Raw genomic sequence first — 17,603 nt, 5'->3', positions numbered from 1 at the left:
GCTTCAAGCATTTCAATTTATAAATATTCCGTTGATCTTAACAGTTGTGTGAAATGAGCTGTCATCACTCCGTTTCTGCTTTAGGAATTTTTCCGGTCTTTCGGCGGAAAGTCGGTCTCGTGTGTTTGCATTGGTGGTTCAGTGGTAGAATTCTCGCCTGCCACGCGGGAGGCCCGGGTTCGATTCCCGGCCAATGCAAAGCTGCTCTTTTAACGACTGTACACTCAGCGCTGAACTCCAGCTAATTCAGTCTTATCTCAAGACAGGTACTCCACATTTCTGCTCAACCCCTGGCAAGCGGAGCCCTGAGGCTGGCTCATTACAGTTCCCCTAGCTAAAAACTACACAGAGGCATCTCAGCTTCACACTTCTGACCACCTTCTTGCCCATCCTTGCATCTCTGCACTTTCTCACACATTCCACTGTCTGACATATTGTCTTTGTTGAGCAACAGTCTCGTGTTAGCTTAAGAAGAGCCTCTCACCTGACTCGTGTACCGTACTATGGCTTAATATCGGACACTTTTCATAGCTTGCTGCTGCTTAAGGTCGACATTCACGGCATGTGGCTCAGGTGGGGAGATGGGCTCCAAAGAAAGAGGCAGAAAACGGCAAGAGTGGAGCTCACGAATGTGCCGGAATAGCTCAGTTGGGAGAGCGTTAGACTGAAGATCTAAAGGTCCCTGGTTCAATCCCGGGTTTTGTCAGCACGTGACATGCGTTTTGGAGCTCGTCTCCACCTGGGCTGCAATGCACCAGCTGGTTCCATGGTGTAATGGTTAGCACTCTGGGCTTTGAATCCAGCGATCCGAGTTCAAATCTCGGTGGGACCTATCATGGGCTCAGTTTTGCGCCCCATGGCGCACTCTGGCTCAAAAACATTTCTTTTGCACTTTTTGCATGTGATGTAGCCGACCTTTTCTGCCACTTGGCCGGTTAGCTCAGCTGGTTAGAGCGTGGTGCTAATCATGCCAAGGTCATGGGTTCGATCCCCGTACGGGCCATGCTTTCTCTTTCTCCCGGTGGTGGGAGTGCTTGGAGATCAGAGGTAAAGAAAATGAAAGTGTCAGACGTGATTATAAGAACACAGATATGCCACATTCACCTGTGTCGTGGTGAGCGAAAGAAATGGAGGATACACGCATTTCTCTTAGCTGACAATTCTGCAGCAATTGGACTGGCAAAGTATACGTTGACATACACAATTTGCTCAAAGAGCGTAGTAGTTCTTGAAGAAAAATCCAACCCGCGTTGTAAAACCGTGCTGCCTTCTGATGCTCTTCACAACTTTCTGATGGAACTAGCTTTTTTCGAGGCATTTATTGGAAAAGTCGACGGAGTTGTCAAGTATCCCGAAGCAGCACTTCCACTAGAAGGTCCCAGAGTTCTTGTGCTTCAAGCATTTCAATTTATAAATATTCCGTTGATCTTAACAGTTGTGTGAAATGAGCTGTCATCACTCCGTTTCTGCTTTAGGAATTTTTCCGGTCTTTCGGCGGAAAGTCGGTCTCGTGTGTTTGCATTGGTGGTTCAGTGGTAGAATTCTCGCCTGCCACGCGGGAGGCCCGGGTTCGATTCCCGGCCAATGCAAAGCTGCTCTTTTAACGACTGTACACTCAGCGCTGAACTCCAGCTAATTCAGTCTTATCTCAAGACAGGTACTCCACATTTCCGCTCAACCCCTGGCAAGCGGAGCCCTGAGGCTGGCTCATTACAGTTCCCCTAGCTAAAAACTACACAGAGGCATCTCAGCTTCACACTTCTGACCACCTTCTTGCCCATCCTTGCATCTCTGCACTTTCTCACACATTCCACTGTCTGACATATTGTCTTTGTTGAGCAACAGTCTCGTGTTAGCTTGAGAAGAGCCTCTCACCTGACTCGTGTACCGTACTATGGCTTAAAATCGGACACTTTTCATAGCTTGCTGCTGCTTAAGGTCGACATTCACGGCATGTGGCTCAGGTGGGGAGATGGGCTCCAAAGAAAGAGGCAGAAAACGGCAAGAGTGGAGCTCACGAATGTGCCGGAATAGCTCAGTTGGGAGAGCGTTAGACTGAAGATCTAAAGGTCCCTGGTTCAATCCCGGGTTTTGGCAGCACGTGACATGCGTTTTGGAGCTCGTCTCCGCCTGGGCTGCAATGCACCAGCTGGTTCCATGGTGTAATGGTTAGCACTCTGGGCTTTGAATCCAGCGATCCGAGTTCAAATCTCGGTGGGACCTATCATGGGCTCAGTTTGGCGCCCCATGGCGCACTCTGGCTCAAAAACATTTCTTTTGCACTTTTTGCATGTGATGTAGCCGACCTTTTCTGCCGCTTGGCCGGTTAGCTCAGCTGGTTAGAGCGTGGTGCTAATCACGCCAAAGTCATGGGTTCGATCCCCGTACGGGCCATGCTTTCTCTTTCTCCCGGTGGTGGGAGTGCTTGGAGATCAGAGGTAAAGAAAATGAAAGTGTCAGACGTGATTATAAGAACACAGATATGCCACATTCACCTGTGTCGTGGTGAGCGAAAAAAATGGAGGATACACGCATTTCTCATAGCTGACAATTCTGCAGCAATTGGACTGGCAAAGTATACGTTGACATACACAATTTGCTCAAAGAGCGTAGTAGTTCTTGAAGAAAAATCCAACCCGTGTTGTAAAACCGTGCTGCCTTCTGATGCTCTTTACAACTTTCTGATGGAACTAGCTTTTTTCGAGGCATTTATTGGAAAAGTCGACGGAGTTGTCAAGTATCCCGAAGCAGCACTTCCACTAGAAGGTCCCAGAGTTCTTGTGCTTCAAGCATTTCAATTTATAAATATTCCGTTGATCTTAACAGTTGTGTGAAATGAGCTGTCATCACTCCCTTTCTGCTTTAGGAATTTTTCCGGTCTTTCGGCGGAAAGTCGGTCTCGTGTGTTTGCATTGGTGGTTCAGTGGTAGAATTCTCGCCTGCCACGCGGGAGGCCCGGGTTCGATTCCCGGCCAATGCAAAGCTGCTCTTTTAACGACTGTACACTCAGCGCTGAACTCCAGCTAATTCAGTCTTATCTCAAGACAGGTACTCCACATTTCCGCTCAACCCCTGGCAAGCGGAGCCCTGAGGCTGGCTCATTACAGTTCCCCTAGCTAAAAACTACACAGAGGCATCTCAGCTTCACACTTCTGACCACCTTCTTGCCCATCCTTGCATCTCTGCACTTTCTCACACATTCCACTGTCTGACATATTGTCTTTGTTGAGCAACAGTCTCGTGTTAGCTTGAGAAGAGCCTCTCACCTGACTCGTGTACCGTACTATGGCTTAAAATCGGACACTTTTCATAGCTTGCTGCTGCTTAAGGTCGACATTCACGGCATGTGGCTCAGGTGGGGAGATGGGCTCCAAAGAAAGAGGCAGAAAACGGCAAGAGTGGAGCTCACGAATGTGCCGGAATAGCTCAGTTGGGAGAGCGTTAGACTGAAGATCTAAAGGTCCCTGGTTCAATCCCGGGTTTTGGCAGCACGTGACATGCGTTTTGGAGCTCGTCTCCGCCTGGGCTGCAATGCACCAGCTGGTTCCATGGTGTAATGGTTAGCACTCTGGGCTTTGAATCCAGCGATCCGAGTTCAAATCTCGGTGGGACCTATCATGGGCTCAGTTTGGCGCCCCATGGCGCACTCTGGCTCAAAAACATTTCTTTTGCACTTTTTGCATGTGATGTAGCCGACCTTTTCTGCCGCTTGGCCGGTTAGCTCAGCTGGTTAGAGCGTGGTGCTAATCACGCCAAAGTCATGGGTTCGATCCCCGTACGGGCCATGCTTTCTCTTTCTCCCGGTGGTGGGAGTGCTTGGAGATCAGAGGTAAAGAAAATGAAAGTGTCAGACGTGATTATAAGAACACAGATATGCCACATTCACCTGTGTCGTGGTGAGCGAAAAAAATGGAGGATACACGCATTTCTCATAGCTGACAATTCTGCAGCAATTGGACTGGCAAAGTATACGTTGACATACACAATTTGCTCAAAGAGCGTAGTAGTTCTTGAAGAAAAATCCAACCCGTGTTGTAAAACCGTGCTGCCTTCTGATGCTCTTTACAACTTTCTGATGGAACTAGCTTTTTTCGAGGCATTTATTGGAAAAGTCGACGGAGTTGTCAAGTATCCCGAAGCAGCACTTCCACTAGAAGGTCCCAGAGTTCTTGTGCTTCAAGCATTTCAATTTATAAATATTCCGTTGATCTTAACAGTTGTGTGAAATGAGCTGTCATCACTCCCTTTCTGCTTTAGGAATTTTTCCGGTCTTTCGGCGGAAAGTCGGTCTCGTGTGTTTGCATTGGTGGTTCAGTGGTAGAATTCTCGCCTGCCACGCGGGAGGCCCGGGTTCGATTCCCGGCCAATGCAAAGCTGCTCTTTTAACGACTGTACACTCAGCGCTGAACTCCAGCTAATTCAGTCTTATCTCAAGACAGGTACTCCACATTTCCGCTCAACCCCTGGCAAGCGGAGCCCTGAGGCTGGCTCATTACAGTTCCCCTAGCTAAAAACTACACAGAGGCATCTCAGCTTCACACTTCTGACCACCTTCTTGCCCATCCTTGCATCTCTGCACTTTCTCACACATTCCACTGTCTGACATATTGTCTTTGTTGAGCAACAGTCTCGTGTTAGCTTGAGAAGAGCCTCTCACCTGACTCGTGTACCGTACTATGGCTTAAAATCGGACACTTTTCATAGCTTGCTGCTGCTTAAGGTCGACATTCACGGCATGTGGCTCAGGTGGGGAGATGGGCTCCAAAGAAAGAGGCAGAAAACGGCAAGAGTGGAGCTCACGAATGTGCCGGAATAGCTCAGTTGGGAGAGCGTTAGACTGAAGATCTAAAGGTCCCTGGTTCAATCCCGGGTTTTGGCAGCACGTGACATGCGTTTTGGAGCTCGTCTCCGCCTGGGCTGCAGGGCACCAGCTGGTTCCATGGTGTAATGGTTAGCACTCTGGGCTTTGAATCCAGCGATCCGAGTTCAAATCTCGGTGGGACCTATCATGGGCTCAGTTTTGCGCCCCATGGCGCACTCTGGCTCAAAAACATTTCTTTTGCACTTTTTGCATGTGATGTAGCCGACCTTTTCTGCCGCTTGGCCGGTTAGCTCAGCTGGTTAGAGCGTGGTGCTAATCACGCCAAGGTCATGGGTTTGATCCCCGTACGGGCCATGCTTTCTCTTTCTCCCGGTGGTGGGAGTGCTTGGAGATCAGAGGTAAAGAAAATGAAAGTGTCAGACGTGATTATAAGAACACAGATATGCCACATTCACCTGTGTCGTCGTGAGCGAAAGAAATGGAGGATACACGCATTTCTCTTAGCTGACAATTCTGCAGCAATTGGACTGGCAAAGTATACGTTGACATACACAATTTGCTCAAAGAGCGTAGTAGTTCTTGAAGAAAAATCCAACCCGCGTTGTAAAACCGTGCTGCCTTCTGATGCTCTTTACAACTTTCTGATGGAACTAGCTTTTTTCGAGGCATTTATTGGAAAAGTCGACGGAGTTGTCAAGTATCCCGAAGCAGCACTTCCACTAGAAGGTCCCAGAGTTCTTGTGCTTCAAGCATTTCAATTTATAAATATTCCGTTGATCTTAACAGTTGTGTGAAATGAGCTGTCATCACTCCGTTTCTGCTTTAGGAATTTTTCCGGTCTTTCGGCGGAAAGTCGGTCTCGTGTGTTTGCATTGGTGGTTCAGTGGTAGAATTCTCGCCTGCCACGCGGGAGGCCCGGGTTCGATTCCCGGCCAATGCAAAGCTGCTCTTTTAACGACTGTACACTCAGCGCTGAACTCCAGCTAATTCAGTCTTATCTCAAGACAGGTACTCCACATTTCCGCTCAACCCCTGGCAAGCGGAGCCCTGAGGCTGGCTCATTACAGTTCCCCTAGCTAAAAACTACACAGAGGCATCTCAGCTTCACACTTCTGACCACCTTCTTGCCCATCCTTGCATCTCTGCACTTTCTCACACATTCCACTGTCTGACATATTGTCTTTGTTGAGCAACAGTCTCTTGTTAGCTTGAGAAGAGCCTCTCACCTGACTCGTGTACCGTACTATGGCTTAAAATCGGACACTTTTCATAGCTTGCTGCTGCTTAAGGTCGACATTCACGGCATGTGGCTCAGGTGGGGAGATGGGCTCCAAAGAAAGAGGCAGAAAACGGCAAGAGTGGAGCTCACGAATGTGCCGGAATAGCTCAGTTGGGAGAGCGTTAGACTGAAGATCTAAAGGTCCCTGGTTCAATCCCGGGTTTTGGCAGCACGTGACATGCGTTTTGGAGCTCGTCTCCGCCTGGGCTGCAATGCACCAGCTGGTTCCATGGTGTAATGGTTAGCACTCTGGACTTTGAATCCAGCGATCCGAGTTCAAATCTCGGTGGGACCTATCATGGGCTCAGTTTTGCGCCCCATGGCGCACTCTGGCTCAAAAACATTTCTTTTGCACTTTTTGCATGTGATGTAGCCGACCTTTTCTGCCGCTTGGCCGGTTAGCTCAGCTGGTTAGAGCGTGGTGCTAATCACGCCAAGGTCATGGGTTCGATCCCCGTACGGGTCATGCTTTCTCTTTCTCCCGGTGGTGGGAGTGCTTGGAGATCAGAGGTAAAGAAAATGAAAGTGTCAGACGTGATTATAAGAACACAGATATGCCACATTCACCTGTGTCGTGGTGAGCGAAAGAAATGGAGGATACACACATTTCTCTTAGCTGACAATTCTGCAGCAATTGGACTGGCAAAGTCGACGGAGTTGTCAGGTATCCTGAAGCAGCACCTCCACTAGAAGGTCCCAGAGTTCATTTCAATTTTTCAATTCCGCTGATGTTACGAGTTGTGTGAAATGAGTCATCACTGCGTTTTTGTTTAAGGAATTTTTCCCTGCTTTCGGTTTATAGCTCGTCTTATGTATTTGCATCACATAACTGTTAAGACCATCCATCCATCCATCCATCCATCATCTCCCGCTTAATCCGGAGTCGGGTCGCGGGGCCACCAGCCTCAGCAGGGAGACCCAGACTTCCCTCTCCCCGGCCACTTCGTCCAGCTCCTCTGGGGGGACCCCGAGGCGTTCCCAGGCCAGCCGAGAGACATAGTCTCTCTAGCGTGTCCTGGGTCTTCCCCGGGGTCTCCTCCCAGTGGGACATGCCCGGAATACCTCCCCAGGGAGGCGTCCCGGAGGCATCCTGATCAGATGCCCGAGCCACCTCATCTGGCTCCTCTCGATGCGGAGGAGCAGCGGCTCTACTCTGAGTCCCTCCCGAATGACTGAGCTCCTCACCCTATCTCTAAGGGAGAGCCCAGCCACCCTGCAGAGGAAACTCATTTCGGCCGCTTGTACCCGCGATCTCGTTCTTTCGGTCACTACCCAAAGCTCATGACCATAGGTGAGGGTAGGAACGTAGATCGACTGGTAAATCGAGAGCTTCGCCTTTTGGCTCAGCTCTCTCTTCACCATGACAGACCGATGCAGCGCCCGCATGACTGCTGACGCCGCACCGATCCGCCTGTCGATCTCTCGCTCCATCGTTCCCCCACTCGTGAACAAGATCCCGAGATACTTAAACTCCTCCACTTGGGGGAGGACCCCATCCCCAACCCGGAGAGAGCACTCTACCCTTTTCCGGCTGAGAACCATGGTCTCGGATTTGGAGGTGCTGATTCTCATCCCAGCCGCTTCGCACTCGGCTGCGAACTGCTCCAGTGAGAGCTGAAGGTCACGGCTCGATGAGGCCAACAGAACCACATCATCCGCAAAAAGCAGAGACCTAATCCTGAGGTCACCGAACCGGACGCCCTCAACGCCCTGGCTGCGCCTAGAAATTCTGTCCATAAAAACTATGAACAGAATCGGTGACAAAGGGCAGCCCTGACGGAGTCCAACCCTCACCAGAAACGAGTCTGACTTATTGCCGCCCATGCGGACCAAACTCTGGCACCGGTCATACAGGGACCAAACCGCCCTTAAAAGGGAGCCCGATACCCCATACTCCCGGAGCACTCCCCACAGGACCCCACGAGGGACACGGTCGAATGCCTTTTCCAAGTCCACAAAACACATGTAGACTGGTCGGGCAAACTCCCATGAACCCTCCAGAACCCTGCTGAGAGTATAGAGCTGGTCCACGGTTCCACGGCCAGGGCGAAAACCACACTGCTCCTCCTGGATCCGAGGTTCGACAATCCGGCGGACCCTCCTTTCCAGGACCCCCGAATAGACCTTGCCAGGGAGGCTGAGGAGTGTGATCCCCCTGTAGTTGGAACACACCCTCCGGTCCCCCTTCTTAAAGAGGGGGACCACCACCCCGGTCTGCCAATCCAGAGGCACTGCCCCCGATGTCCACGCGATGCCGCAGATGCGTGTCAGCCAGGACAGCCCCGCAGCATCCAGAGCCTTGAGGAACTCTGGGCGAATCTCGTCCATCCCCGGGGCCCGGCCACCGAGGAGCTTTTTGACCACCTCAGCGACGTCCACCCCCGAGATAGGCGAGTCCACCCCCAAGTCCCCACATCGGAAGGCGTGTCGGTGGGATTGAGGAGGTCTTCGAAGTACTCCCTCCACCGACCCAAAACGTCCCGAGCTGAAGTCAGCAGCGCACCATCCCCACCATAAATAGTGTTGATGCTGCACCGCTTTCCCGCCCGGAGCCGCCGGATGGTGGACCAGAATCTCCTCGAAGCCGTCCGGAAGTCGTTCTCCATGGCCTCACCAAACTCCTCCCACACCCGAGTTTTTGCCTCAGCGACCGCCAAAGCCGCATTCTGCTTGGCCTGCCGGTAGCTGTCGGCTGCGTCTGGAGTCCCACAGGCCAGAAAGGCCCGATAGGACTCCTTCTTCAGCTTGACGGCATCCCTTACCACCGGTGTCCACCAGCAGGTTCGGGGATTGCCGCCGCGACAGGCACCGACCACCTTACGGCTGCAGCTCCGGTCAGCCACCTCCACAATGGAGGCACGGAACATGGCCCATTCGGACTCAATGTCCCCTGCCTCCCCCGGGATATGGGAGAAGTTCTGCTGGAGGTAGAAACTCTCCCTGACAGGGGATTCCGCCAGACGTTCCCAGCAGACCCTCACTATACGCTTGGGCCTGCCAGGCCTGGCCGGCTTCCTCCCCCACCAGCGGAGCCAACCCACTACCAGGTAGTGATCGGTTGACAGCTCCGCCCCTCTCTTCACCCGAGTGTCCAAAACATGCGGCCGCAAGTCCGACGACACGACTACAAAGTTGATCATCGAACTGCGGCCTAGGGTGTCCTGGTGCCAAGTGCACATATGGACACCCTTATGCTTGAACATGGTGTTCATTATGGACAGTCCGTGACGAGCACAGAAGTCCAATAACAAAACACCGCTCGGGTTCAGATCGGGGGGGCCGTTCCTCCCAATCACGCCCCTCCAGGTCTCACTGTCGCTGTCCACGTGAGCATTGAAGTCCCCCAGCAGAACAAGGGAGTCCCCAGGAGGAGCACTCTCCAACATCCCTTCCAAGGACTCCAAAAAGGGTGGGTATTCTGAACTGCTGTTTGGCGCATAAGCGCAAACAACAGTCAGGACCCGTCCCCCCACCCGAAGGCGGAGGGAGGCTACCCTCTCGTCCACTGCGGTAAACCCCAATGTACAGGCACCCAGCCTGGGGGCAATAAGTATGCCCATGCCCGCTCGGCGCCTCTCCCCGCGGGCAACTCCAGAGTGGAAAAGGGTCCAACCCCCCTCAAGGAGACTGGTTCCAGAGCCCAAGCCGTGCGTCGAGGTGAGTCCGACTATATCTAGCCGGAACTTCGCAACCTCGCGCACCAGCTCAGGCTCTTTCCCCATCAGAGAGGTGACATTCCATGTCCCTAGAGCTAGCTTCTGCAGCCGAGGATCGGACCGCCAGGGTCCCCGCCTTTGGCTGCCGCCCAGATCGCCTCGCACCCGACCCCTATGGCCCCTCCCATGGAGGGGGGACCCACGTGCCTTGTTCGGGCTGCGCCTGACCAGGCCCCATGGGTATAGGCCTGGCCACCAAGCGCTCGCCATTGAGCCCCACCCCCAGGCCTGGCTCCAGGGGCGGGCCCCGGTGACCCGCGTCCGGGCAAGGGAAAACGTGGTTCCAATATTTTCATCATCATAAGGGGTTTTTGAGCCGCGCTTCATCTGGTTCCTCACCCAGGACCTGTTTGCCTTGGGTGACCCTACCAGGGGCATAAAGCCCCAGACAACATAGCTCCTGGGATCATTGTAACACGCAAACCCCTCCACCACGATAAGGTGTCGGCTCCAGGAGGGGTGGGACTATTCCGTTTCGAGTTAAAGGGATGAAAATGTATTATTCGCTCCCGAGTGAAATGTCATGTCATAAATGAGTAAATATTATTATTTAATATTTAATTAATAATAATTTTATTGTATTACTGTGTTGATTATGTTCTTTTGTGTAAAGTGATGTATGTATTTCTGTTTGGGCTTTAAAAAGAATGGATAGGGGACCATAAATATCATAAGTACAGAGGGAAAAGAATTCAAGGTAGCTCCCGTGTTACTTTTAATGCACAAAAGGGTGCTACATAAATTGGAGGCACCGCTGGGATCTGATTAGGGTCCTTAGCTAAATAGATATTGAGTTACTTCACAACCGGGAAAATAAAGTTTACTGGTGAACATGACGCATGCAGCTGAGTTAGTAGCAAAGCTGAAAGGTTGGTGTCATGGTGAGGGTCTGTCTGAGGCTCATACGCTTATGGTGATCATCCCTGATGACGCGGACATCAGCGAGATTGAGGATACTCTCCAGACTGTGAAATGTTTGGGTCATGTTCGTGTCCGAGGTAGGACTTTTGATGTGAAGCACAGTCAGCTGATGGCTTTGTGTGAATGCAAGGAGAACCTCAAGGAGGCAAATGTTCCAAAGGAAGTGCTGTCTATTGGTGGAGGAGAGCCCTGGCTTATTGTAGTAGTAGGTGAAACTCTGCCAGATGATACTGATGATTTTGGCCACAAGCTCGTAGGGTTCCTACAGAAAGAGGGGAAGACCTTAGAGGAACTTCGTACTCTCTTCTCTGCTCCTGACCATTCCACTGATCCCACAGAGGCCATACTTCGTGCTGTTAGTGACCTGTTAGAAAAGCCCAGACCTTCCGTTGAGCCTGGTGGCTATCGCCGCCTACGTCTTTTCTCTGTTGCCCACCCCAGCAGGTGAGGAGCCATTTGAGGTCTGGATGGAGCAGGCGTGACTCATGGTGGAGGAGTGTGATTGCTCTGGAAAGGAGAAGAGACAGAGGTTAATGGAAAGCCTTAAGGGGCCGGCGCTAGGGATAATTAAAGCTGTGAGAGCGAGTAACCCTGATGTCCATGCAGGTGAATGTTTGGATGCTTTGGAAGATGCATTTGGGTCAGTAGAGACTGGAGACGACCTGTATTTTGCCTTTCGCTTATTGCAGCAGCAATCAGGCGAGAAGCTGTCCGACTTCCTATGTCGCTTAGACCGGTCGTTGGAAAAGGTTAAGAAGGGTGGTGTTCCAGTTGGCTCAGCTGATAGAGCGAGGGTAGAGCAACTGTTAAGGGGCGCTGTTGCTTCGGACCTAATGCTGATGCATCTCCGTTTAAGACAAAGAAAAGCAGATCCACCCACTTTTCATCAGCTATTGAAGGAGATTCGGGAGGAAGAGGAATATGAGGCTTCAAGGAAGAACCTTAGCTCATCGATGTAAAGTGTACTAACCAAATCTAAGGTAGACTCAAAGTATGCTGAGATTCAGACCTTGAAATCGGAAATAAAGGAGCTTAAAACCTTGATTGTGGGCACAGTGACCCGACCAGTTCCCGGTAAGCCGGAGAGTACTGAGCAAGTACTGGTGAACGCAGCAGGTCATTATGAGGTCCAACATAATTCGGAATTAGCTGCTGTAAAAAAAAACAATTGAAGCGGTTTCAACAGAAGGTTAACAGAAAGAATACTGCGGCCGAAGCTTTAACCATAGTCACAAATGTGGAAGCGGCAAATTCGGCCTCTAACTCTTCTTGGAGGCAATTAAAAGGCTCCAAAGAGCAGTTCTGCTATCGTTGTGGAGAGGATGGGCATTTCGCTGTGAAGTGCCAGAACCCTGAATACCAGGGTAAGGTGATTAAGAAGCTAATTCAGGCATTACGGGTCTCAAAGAACCCACGGCTCGGCAACAGCAGGGCTGGTGAGCATAATTGTGAGGTCAAAAACAGTGCTGCTACCAAGCAGGGGACGGCATTTGTCCCGGAAGGCTTGGTGGGGCCGCGTAGCCTTGTACCGCTGAAAGTCAATGGACACTCATGCACTGCGTTGCTTGATAGTGGTTCGCAGGTTACCATTATTTTTGAGTTCTGGTACCAGAAGTATTTATCTGATGTTCCCATCCAGCCAGTGTCTGGGTTCGTTATCTGGGGTTTGAGCGAATCTACTGTCAGTTACCCCTTCTTAGGTTATATTGTGGTTGATCTAGAATACCCAGCTGAGATTGTGGGTACAAGTCAGGCCGTGACTATACTTGCCCTTATTTGTCCTAGTCCTAAGACGTCCGACCAGATACCAGTAATTGTGGGGACTAATGCTACCTATGTTAGACAGTTAGTGAGGCAGTGTAAAGAAAGTGGAGTGGATATTGCTCAGACACTAGGCATAAAGTTTTGTGATGCTGATGACCGGGATGTGCGCAGTACCACCGACTCCATAGCTGATGACAGAGATGAGGTTGGCTGTGTGAGGTGGCAGGGTCCAGGCCCTTGAACTTGTCTCTGGGTGGAGAGATGCAAGCTGTTTGCTGGGTTGAGTTAAAGCATGCAGTTGACCAGGGGATTCTGATGGTGGATGCCTCCCCAGTGACTCCACTTCCTGCTGGTGTGTTACTCCAACCTATGGTGATGCCAAGACGGGCATTAGAAATGAATAGTCTCAGAGTCTTAGTGGAGAACAAGTCATGGAAGGAAACAGCCATACCTGAGGGGACAGTTATTGGACATGTTCATCTTGTAGATTCTATCGCTACTTTTCCTTCCAAGGATTCAGTGTGATCCAGGTTTTATGCTAATATGATTAACTTTGGGGACTCTCCTGTCTCCGAAGAATGGAAAGATCGAATGCGTCAGAAACTGGCTCAAAGAGCTCATGTTTTTTCCATGCATGAATGGGATTTTGGGTTGACGAAACGGGTGGAGCACAGAATCAGACTGTCTGACTCAAGACCCTTCCGCCAGCACTCACGCCAGCTGTCACCTGCAGATACTGAAGATGTGAGGAAACATCTGCAGGAACTCCAGCAGGCTGGTATAATAAAAGAATCTCGTAGCCCCTATGCCTCCCCAATAGTTGTTGTGAGGAAGAAAAATGGGACCATAAGAATTTGTATAGATTACAGACTCCTGAACAGTTGGACCATCACAGACTAATACACAACACCTTGCATAGATGATGCATTGAATGCCTTGTCAGGTAGCCGTTGGTTCTCTGTTCTTGACCTGAGAAGCGACTATTACCAGACAGCCATGGATGAGGAAGACAAAGAAAAAACTGCTTTTATTTGTCCAATAGGCTTCTTTCAATTCGAACGGATGCCACAGGGGATATCAGGAGCTCCAGCCACCTTCCAAAGATTAATGGAAAAGGCTGTGGGTGATATGAACTTACTGGAGGTCCTGGTATATTTAGATGACTTGATTGTCTTTGGTAGGACTCTCGAGGAGCATGAAGAGAGGTTGCTCAAAGTTCTTGACCGCATTGGAGAAGTAGGGCTGAAAATCTCTGTAGATAAGTGCCAAATTTGCTTGACACAGGTGAAGTATTTGCCAATGGTGTCTCTACTGATCCAGCTAAGATTGAGGCAGTGACCAACTGGCTTCAGCCGACAAACTTGAAAACTTTGCAGTCATTCTTAGGATTCTGTGGTTATTATAGCCGGTTTATAGCAAATTATTCTGCCATCGTTCGTCCACTGACAGAGCTCACCAAAGGGTATGCTCCGGTTCAGAAGGGCAAGAAAAATGCCATAGATCCGTCTAAACAGTACATGAGAGAATCTGAACCCTTTGGTGAGAGATGGGATGACTCTTATGTAGATGCTTTCCATCAGATTATTAATTGCCTCACACATGCTGCAGTATTGGCGTTTGCTGATCCCCAAAAGCCATACATTTTGCATGTTGATGCTAGTTTAAAAGGGCTGGGTGCAGTACTATATCAAGAGCATCCAGAGGGCTTGCCCCCAGTTGCTTTTGCAAGCAGAAAATTGAAACCATCTGAGAAGAATTATCCGATCCACCAATTGGAGTTCTTGTCTTTGAAGTGGGCTGTCGTTGATAAGTTCCACGAGTACTTGTATGGAGCTAAATTCACAGTACGTACAGATAACAATCCCCTCACCTACGTGTTCACGTCAGCAAAGCTTAATGCTGTCGGGCACAGGTGGTTAGCTGCATTGTCTGTGTATGAGTTTGATGTGCAGTACCGGCCAGGCCGTCACAATATCGATGCTGACTTACTATCTAGAAACATTCCTGAAGAAGACGCTACAGAGTGGGTGACCATACCTGAGTCTGGTGTGAAGTCTAAGCCAACCTGTTTGTGCTCTTGAATCCTCTATTAGCCCACTGAGGTATGTAGACCAGATAGGAGCTTCACCTGACAGTGTTCTGGACATTTACGCGTTTCCGACTCACTTGGAGTTGAAATCCTTAAAGCAGATGTCCATGCAGGATCTTAGAAGATCTCAGAAAGAGGATGCAACGATAGGGCCTGTTATACAGGCGGTTAAATATGGAAAATGGCCTAAGGATGACAATCTAGATCTAGAGCAGTCACTGATGAAAAGGGAAATGGGAAAATTAACTCTGAAAGGTGGTTTATTATACCGTTTGAGCAGGCGGTCGTCGGGTGAAGTAGTCCATCAGCTTGTCCTGCCTAGAGAGTTCAGGGATGTAGTGCTGTGGGCTATGCATGATGATTTGGGACACCTGGGGGTGGAAAGAGCTAGTGACCTCATGAGAAGCCGATTCTTTTGGCCAAAGATGGCGGTAGATGTAGAAGAATACATTAGAAACTGTGGACAATGAGTCATTCGAAATTCCCCTTGTCAGAGAGCTGCCCCGTTGCATCATATTGTGAGGAATGGACCGATGGATCTCGTTTGCATGGATTTTCTTTGCATGGAACCGGATTCGAAGGGCATAGGTAATGTGCTTGTAGTGACGGACCATTTTACGCGGTACACCCAGGCCTTCCCTACAAAAAACCAGAAAGCTCATGTTGTCGCTAAGACCTTAGTCAAGAAATATTTTGTACATTATGGACTGCCTGCAAGGATCCATTCCGATCAGGGCAGAGACTTCGAAAGCCATCTGATCAAAGAGCTCCTGAATCTGATGGGTATTAGAAAATCGCGGACAACCCGCTATCATCCACAAGGAGATCCTCAGCTGGAGAGGTTCAACCGAACCTTGCTTTCAATGCTTGGCACTCTGGGTCAGGAGAAGAAACACCACTGGAGTCAGCATGTGGGATACCTGGTTCATGCTTATAACAGCACAAAGTGTGACGCTACCGGATACTCAACATATTTTTTAATGTTTGGGCGAGAGGCAAGACTTCCAGTAGACCTGTGCTTTGGAACCTCTCCAGATAACATAGAACATGAGTGTCATTCTCGCTATGTAAGTAAGCTGAAGGAGGATTTGTCAGAAGCCTATAAGCTTGCTTCCGAAGCTGCAGACAAGAGACACCAGCGAAATAAGAAACTCTATGACCAGAAAGTTGGATTTCAGAGGTTGGAGATTGGAGACCGGGTGTTGCTCCGGAATTTGGGGCTAAAAGGGAAGCACAAGCTAGGAAAGTCGATGGAATCCTACTCCCTATGTTGTAGTAGGAAGGATGCCCAACCTTCCAGTATTTAAGATCAGACGTGAGGATGAGAGGGGTAGTGACAAGATAATGTATGTGAGGGTTCCAACAGCAGATGGGAAGGAAGAATTACCTGTTCGGCTACGAACCAAAGTCAGTACTCGCCCGAAGCAGACTAAGGACTTATCTGAGATGCCAGTCACTCATGTTGAATCAGGAGTTTTCTGATGCATCCTCTGACCTTGAATATTCCACACCCTTTACAACTTGTTTCCTCCTCAGAGTGAGGGCCGTGCTAGGCATATAGGTAGTTTCCCAAAGAGAGATGATGTTCTTCAGCCGAGTGATGGGAGTGAGGGAGGTAATGCTACCCCAGTCGAAGATTCTGAAGCTGAGTCCCAGGGTTTGCATGAAAATGATTCAGAGCAGTATATAGATCCTGTTACCACTAGTGATGATGGGGAGGGACCAGCGAAAGAGTCTGAGACTGTTATGCTGCCCAAACAAAAAGTGAGGGTTAGGTCAGATACTCGTCCCAAAAAATTAATAAAACCAACCATTAAACTTACGTATGATGAACCAGGGAGGTTGAGAGATCAACCCTTAACTATAGTACATAGAGGTGTTATCATCAAGATAGGGAAACATTAGATTAAGAGAGTTCTAACATCTGTGATGCCCTTAGGTTTGATATGGGATAGTATGTCTGATGGGGACATGCAGACGTTCAGAAGGGGGAGGGTGTAACCCAGTTGTTAAAAATGTTTTTTTTTTGTATTTCTTCATTATGTTCATGTATTAAATGTTGAACTTTTGAGGTAAAGAAAAAAAAAAAGGAAATTCTTATGTTTGTATATGTGCTGTGTTGATATCTTGTATTATTGTAAACCGGGCATGTTATAATTTATTCATATATTTATTTGGGTGAGGTGTGGTCCAATGAGCGCTGAGGGTCAAGGTTGAGAGAGGCGCAGGAAGAGAGCGGTGGAGAAGAAGGTGGTGTAATGGCAGAGAGCTGTTGTCTGTCATTGATGTTACCTAGTGTACGTATTCGTGAGATGTTTCCCAGTCCTCGTCTGACTAATAAATCCCCGTTCACCCTGCTCTTGCCTGGTCGACTGCCTCTCTGCCCATCGCCCCGTCTGTGCGCCTCACCCAGCGCTCGTAACGAGCGTGACAGTCTACAGGCTGAGTTAAAAAATATTAGACGAGCTAAAAGAAATGTCAAAAGGATGATTGCATTGGAAGCTAAGGATGACGTTAAAAGTTTCTTCCAGTATATTAACTCTAAAAGAGCTCTAAAACCTGAAATTGCTAATCTGCAGGATAGTAAGGGTCTTATAGTAAACGACATTGATATAGTAAATGAGTTCAATGATAGTTTTTCACGGGTATTCACTGTTGAGGACCTTAGTAATTTACCAGTTATTACCTATCCAGCATCGTCTATAACTAATATATATATATATATATATATATATATATATATATATATATATATATATATATATATATATATATAACTGAAGCTGATGTTTTGCAAAGCCTAGCTAAGCTCAAAATAAATAAATCACAGGGCCCTGATGGCATCTTACCTATAGTGTTAAAAGAGATGAGGGATATTATTTGCCGACCGTTAACTTTACTGTTTCAAAAATCCTTATCTGAAGGTGTGGTACCTTCTGATTGGAAGCATGCCAACATAACGGCCATTTTCAAAAAAGGGGATAGAAGTAATTTGTCAAACTATAGGCCAAT

General features: G+C 49.1%; 10 non-coding genes across 10 annotated transcripts; all 10 read left to right on the top strand.

The window, feature by feature from the left end:
- The first annotated feature begins 127 nt into the window (after positions 1-127).
- Positions 128-198, top strand: trnag-gcc (transfer RNA glycine (anticodon GCC)). Its single transcript has one exon. It is a non-coding gene; the product is annotated as a tRNA-Gly (tRNA).
- Positions 199-760: 562 nt separating this feature from the next.
- Positions 761-832, top strand: trnaq-uug (transfer RNA glutamine (anticodon UUG)). Its single transcript has one exon. It is a non-coding gene; the product is annotated as a tRNA-Gln (tRNA).
- Positions 833-1,518: 686 nt separating this feature from the next.
- Positions 1,519-1,589, top strand: trnag-gcc (transfer RNA glycine (anticodon GCC)). The gene has a single exon. It is a non-coding gene; the product is annotated as a tRNA-Gly (tRNA).
- Positions 1,590-2,151: 562 nt separating this feature from the next.
- trnaq-uug (transfer RNA glutamine (anticodon UUG)) lies at positions 2,152-2,223 on the top strand. Its single transcript has one exon. It is a non-coding gene; the product is annotated as a tRNA-Gln (tRNA).
- Positions 2,224-2,909: 686 nt separating this feature from the next.
- trnag-gcc (transfer RNA glycine (anticodon GCC)) lies at positions 2,910-2,980 on the top strand. The gene has a single exon. It is a non-coding gene; the product is annotated as a tRNA-Gly (tRNA).
- Positions 2,981-3,542: 562 nt separating this feature from the next.
- trnaq-uug (transfer RNA glutamine (anticodon UUG)) lies at positions 3,543-3,614 on the top strand. The gene has a single exon. It is a non-coding gene; the product is annotated as a tRNA-Gln (tRNA).
- Positions 3,615-4,300: 686 nt separating this feature from the next.
- Positions 4,301-4,371, top strand: trnag-gcc (transfer RNA glycine (anticodon GCC)). The gene has a single exon. It is a non-coding gene; the product is annotated as a tRNA-Gly (tRNA).
- A 562-nt stretch (positions 4,372-4,933) lies between these two features.
- On the top strand, positions 4,934-5,005 carry trnaq-uug (transfer RNA glutamine (anticodon UUG)). The gene has a single exon. It is a non-coding gene; the product is annotated as a tRNA-Gln (tRNA).
- Positions 5,006-5,691: 686 nt separating this feature from the next.
- trnag-gcc (transfer RNA glycine (anticodon GCC)) lies at positions 5,692-5,762 on the top strand. Its single transcript has one exon. It is a non-coding gene; the product is annotated as a tRNA-Gly (tRNA).
- Positions 5,763-6,324: 562 nt separating this feature from the next.
- trnaq-uug (transfer RNA glutamine (anticodon UUG)) lies at positions 6,325-6,396 on the top strand. Its single transcript has one exon. It is a non-coding gene; the product is annotated as a tRNA-Gln (tRNA).
- Positions 6,397-17,603: the final 11,207 nt, after the last annotated feature.

Source organism: Brienomyrus brachyistius, unplaced genomic scaffold, assembly GCF_023856365.1.
Source record: "Brienomyrus brachyistius isolate T26 unplaced genomic scaffold, BBRACH_0.4 scaffold32, whole genome shotgun sequence".
Taxonomy (NCBI): Eukaryota; Metazoa; Chordata; class Actinopteri; order Osteoglossiformes; family Mormyridae; genus Brienomyrus; species Brienomyrus brachyistius.
Note: the sequence above shows the minus strand (reverse complement) of the source record. Positions and strands in the feature narration are given on the sequence as shown.